The following is a 6,009-nucleotide window of genomic DNA, read 5'->3' as shown; positions in this document are numbered from 1 at the left end:
TACAAATGAATCTTCTAAATAAACTATAGTCTCTTATATTTGTAATGCAATTTATTCAATAAAATTACTTATTTAGTTCTTATTATTTTATATTCTATGTATAAAAATAAAAATAAAATAAAAATATATATGCAGGGCGGATCGAGTACCCGCGGGTTTTTAATTATGTGACCCTAACCCGCCCCGCATCTTAGCCGGTACCCGACCCTCTTTTGACCCAATCAAATAATAAAAATCGGATATTCTAATTTTCGGATTGGATCGGATCGGATATGACGGATTTTCGGGTTAGCGGATAATTTTGCCCACCCCTATTCAAAAGTGCAACAAACTTAAGACAAATACAACAACAAACTGCGTAGACTAGCTTGTTTTATAAAAATATTACACGAACGTTCCCAAAACCCAACCCAGTTCACAGTGTCTGGCCTTTTCAGGATTTTTTCTTCTTTGGTTAGAGTAGGAGCAAAAGAAGTAGGGAACGATGAATAGTGGTGATCTAAAATGGGATCAAGATAGGCACGATCAGGTTTGATATAGTTGAGTATGATTGTTGTATTTGTTTTACAATTACAGTTGTATTTATATATTGAAATAGCAAACACTAATAAAATTTATAAGTATAACAAAGTTATACAAGTGTACAATATATTGTGTAAAACAAATATAATACTTGAATAATTATATGAAAATTCCAACCACAGTTGCCCCAAGTTGGTCTAAAATGAAGCTGAAATGGAACAACACGTAAAACTATTAATTGACAAAGTTATATAAGCGTACAACATATTGTGTAAAAGAAATATACCAATTGGATAATTATACGAAAATCCCAAACATAGTTGCCGCAAGTTAGTCAAAAATGAAGCTGAAACGGAAGGGCACGTAAAAATATTACATGACATAATGAAAGGTGTCCAGAATGGCCACAATGGGCAGATTTTGGGGATTTGGAGATGAAGTGGAGGCGCATTGATAATTACTGAAGGAATATGGCAAATTTTGTCGACATCCTTTCCTTTTCGACATTTACCAATCGAATCCTGTTCTGAAATTCTTCAGGCATTCTGCCTATCATCAATTCTTTGAATGGTTCAATGAACCTCAATCCATCCGGAATCATTCTTAATCTTTCACAGGACTGAATCTCAAGACGAGAAGATTAGCCATGGCTCCTTTCTCCACCGTCCACTTCTCTAACAGATAGAACTCGTGGAGCAAAAGGAATCTGAGCTGAGGAAAACCAGTTGAATGGCAAACCATTTCTTTTCCCATGAAAGCCCTGTTGAAAAGCGTGAGCCTTTGTAACTTTGGAAGTTTTTCTAGCACTACCATGGGATCTTCTTCAAGTCTGGATTCTCCTAATCGCAGTACCCAAAGAAGCGGGTATCATACTCCGGTAACTTGTATATATGTCCTTGTAGCAACAAGAATCAGATATTGCTGCAGAACAATTGCCGGAGAATTGCTAGTCCATTTACAGGGCCAAATAATTGAGCAGCATTACTCCAAAAATTTACATGATTTAGCTTGTGCGAATGTGATATGCAGTTGATGATTTCTTCTAGGCCTGTTACCTCAGAAATGTCACCAACACCTCCCATGTATGCATATAGCTGGTGAATTTCCAAGAAATGTGCCATTAAGGATGCGGCGATTGAGATATTCACCAGCTGGTGAATTCTAGAATTTCCAAGTGTTCCAGGCTGTTTATGGACGAGGGTGAGATGACCAATTTGGAATGCCTTGGGTATCTCATGTGAATAAGATTACCTATTGGTAACTCGAAAACATAATCTAGGATGCTATTCATGTTACCGTTGATGTTTTCTAGCAGTGTTTTGAAAGGCGTATTTGGGGCAAGTCCAAGTTCAAGGCGAGCCCTGAGGCATGATGTTCCTCAATTGCCCCTGGGAGGTCAAATGGGGCATTAGTGTCATGAGGCATTCGCCCCGACCCTTGGGGCAAACACCCGGGCGTTCGGGCAAATTTTTTCTTTGAGGCGTAAAAACGTATGCTTTCAAAATTTCAGCAATTTTTCCCTTTTTTTAAGCTCCAAAAGAACATCTAAACTGTATTTTCTCTTCACTTGTTTAAGGAAGTTGAGACCTCATGGTGAACTTGCAATTTTTGAAAAACTTTTCATATATCAGCCTACAAATTGAAGTTGGCAAAACATAGATGTTAGTTTGGAATTTAATGATACAAAGGAGGTGAAATTTCAAAATTTTGTGCTTTACATTGAGGATTCTCTAAAGAAATAGGGGGAAGACACTCACTTTGATAGTTAAAACTCACAAATATCATTTGCTAGTGGCTTGGAAAAGAGTTTTGGCAATTGTGATAATTAGTTTATGGGATGACATCAAATCTTTTATGCATATAATCATCGAAATTTACAGTGGTTTGTTGGATTTCCACTCATGGAATAACATTAGTCACACAAGCAGGTTTTACTTTTAGTCATACAAACAAGTTTTACTTTTCTTATGCAGACATAAGGTTATATATTTTTTATTTTATCTAATCATTTTTTGGCATTTTTAATATGATACATATATATATATATACACACACACACATACACACATGCATATATATATATATATATATTGTATTTTTATATTTTTAAAATATTTAAAAATAAAAATTTGTGGGGCTTTCACCCCGACTGATTAAACATAAAATGCCCTACTCAACGTTTTCACCTTGTAAAACACCGTTTTCTAGCCCTGGAGTGATCATGCCTTGGATTGTCAAAGATCTTAGCATCTTGAACCTATTCAATTGGGACTCTGCCAATATGCAGTCAAATGAGCAGGCCGTCTAGCAGGAATTGAAAGTGTGTGGAGATGCTCCGTTACTTTCCTTTCATGGGGAGCGTACATTTTGGGCATCCTCATCCCAAGGAAATCATGAGTCCATGAATATTACCCGTTGATTTTGAAGTGGAACCTACTCCAAAATCACCAATTTCATTCCATGGCGATAATCTAGGACCTTTAAAAAATTTTCTTCACTTGCCTTCGCCAAACACGTCTCTCTCATGAGGTTGTGAAGGCGGCATGATTCAAACTTTTCCTGGATGGATACCAATATTTTGTTTCCTTCACATAGACTATGCACCGTTTTGCCAACTCTCCCAAATAGCGTTCAGCAACATCCACCAGCGACTCCTCGCCTATTCAGTCTTCAGCAAAGGTCATTCCTTCAGCAATCCACAACAGATACAATGTCTCTGTCTCTATATCTTCATCTTCAGAGAATCCACTCAAGTAAAGAAAACAAGGCTTTAGTTTGTATGGCAAGTCATTGTCACTCAAGGCCAAAACCTTTTGCACTTCACCTTCATGTTGTTCAATATTTTCTCCTTGTTAACAGGTATCTTGGGAGGAAAACATTTAGTCACCATATTATGAGTGACCAACTAGTATTTATAGGAGTACAAACTATTTACAAGAATACCCTTACTAATTTATTATCTACAAGAATACTTATATTCTCTTAACACTCCCCCTCAAGTTGGAGCATATATATCATAAGCACCCAACTTGTTACAAATGTATTTCACCCTAGAACCCCCTAAACTCTTGGTAAACACATCAACTAATTGATCTACAGACGGTACATGAGATGTCTTGATGACCCCGTCAAGCAATTTCTCTCGAATGAAATGACAATCAACTTCAATATGTTTTGTCCTTTCATGAAACACTAGATTAGACGCAATATGAACAGCCGCCTGATTATCACACACTAAATTCATAGGTTATTTATGCTCAAACCCAAGTTCCAGTAACATGCTCTTCAACCAAACCAACTCACACACAGTGTGAGTCATAGCACGGTATTCAGATTCTGCACTTGATCTGGATACAATTGTTTGCTTCTTACTCTTTCACGACACTAAATTACCACCAACAAACACACAATATCCTGTAGTCGATTTTCGATCTGAGGTAGAACCAATCCAATCTGTATCACTATATCCTTCAATATCAGTGTGTCCATGATTTTGATACAGCAACCCTTTTCCAGGAGCACTCTTAAGATATCTGAGAATCCGTATAACAGCATCCCAATGACTAGTACGAGTGGTGTCAAGAAATTGACTCACAACACTCACTGCAAACGAAATGTCAGGTCTCGTTACAGTGAGATAATTTAATTTACCAACAAATCTGCGATATTGCTTAGGATCATCAAGTAATGCACCTTGATCTCCTGCTAATTTCACATTGGGATCCATAGGAGTATCCACAGGTCGGCAACCTAACATCCCAACTTCACTCAACATATCGAGTACATATTTTCTTTGACATAAATAAATCTCATATTTAGACCGAACTACCTCAATACCCAGAAAATACTGTATATGACCTAAATCCTTTGTCTGAAAGTTTGCCTGCAGATTGAATTTAAGTTTCTGGATCCCCACAACATCATCACCTGTAATCATAATGTCATCCACATAAACAACTAATAAAATTTTACCAGCATTAGAATGCCGATAAAATACAGAGTGATCTACTCCACATCTTGTCAGACCGAACTCCATGACAACACTACTAAACCTGCCAAACCAAGCCCTTGGAGACTGTTTCAATCCATATAAGGATTTTTTCAAACGACAAACCAACTGCGGATTCTCCCCCTGAACAACAAATCCAGGAGATTGTTCCATATATACCTCTTCTTCCAAATCTCCATGCAGAAATGTATTTTTCACATCCAACTGATGCAATGGCCAATTATAAGTTGCTGCCAAAGAGATAAGAAGACGAACAGAGGTAATCTTTGCAACAGGAGAAAATGTTTCTAAGTAGTCTACTCCATACACCTGAGTAAATCCTCTAGCTACCAGACGAGCCTTCAATCTATCAATAGAACCATTAGGTTGCACTTTTATAGTGTACACCCATTTACAACCAACAACAGGCTTACCTGAAGGATGAGGGACAAGATCCCAAGTACCATTTTGTTCCAAAGCAGACATCTCTTCTTGCATAGCTAATCTCCAACCAGGATGATTAAGAGTATAGGTAATAGACTTAGGAATGGAGATAGAATCAAGGGAAGCAACAAAAGAAGAATATGACATAGAGAGACGAGAATAAGAAACAAAATTAGAAATAGGATGTGAAGTACAATGTTTCTTACCTTTGCGTAAAGCAATAGGAAGATCTAACTCAGAGGAGGGCGTCATACCTGTATTTGAAGATTGAGAGTTAATTGGTGAAGTGCGTGGCATATCAGGAACTTTCTCAACCATGGAACGACGAGAGTAAACTTGAAGATGAGGACGAGATAATTAGCTATGGAATCTGGTGGACTAGATAACTCAAGTAATAAAGGGGAAGGGACTGGTAAAACAGGAGAGAAAAAAGAAGGACACTGGTCTAACTCACAAGACATACTTTGTTTGATAAAATATGGAGTTGATTCAAAGAAAGTAACATCAGTACAAGTAAAAAATCGATTTAAAATTGGACTGTAACATCTATACCCTTTTTGCGCTTGTGCGTATCCTAAGAAAATACACTTAATAGCACGAGAATCTAATTTATCCACCCCGGGAGCAAGCTGGTGAACAAAACACACACATCCAAAAATACGAGGAGGCAATTTAAACACAGGTTCATGAGAAAAAAGAATGGAGTGAGGTAATTGACCTCCAAGAATATTAGATGGTATGCGATTAATTAAATAACATGCAGTTAGAACTGCATCACTCCAAAATTGTTTGGGCACATTCATGTGCAACAACAGTGTTCGAGCAATTTCGATTAAATGTCCAATTTTTCTTTCAGCAACTCCATTCTGTTGTAGAGTGTGAGGACAAGAGAACTGATGAATAATACCAGACTTAGTCATAAAGGTATTAAAAGGAGTGAAAAAATATTCTTTCGCATTATCACTGCGAAGTATACGTACAAGCACACCAAATTGATTCTTTATTTCTGTAACAAATGCACAAAAAAATGGAATATAATTCTGAACGATCTTTCA

Source organism: Coffea arabica, chromosome 8c, assembly GCF_036785885.1.
Source record: "Coffea arabica cultivar ET-39 chromosome 8c, Coffea Arabica ET-39 HiFi, whole genome shotgun sequence".
Lineage (NCBI taxonomy): Eukaryota > Viridiplantae > Streptophyta > Magnoliopsida > Gentianales > Rubiaceae > Coffea > Coffea arabica.
The sequence above is the reverse complement of the archived record's forward strand: the minus strand, read 5'-3'. Positions refer to the sequence as shown.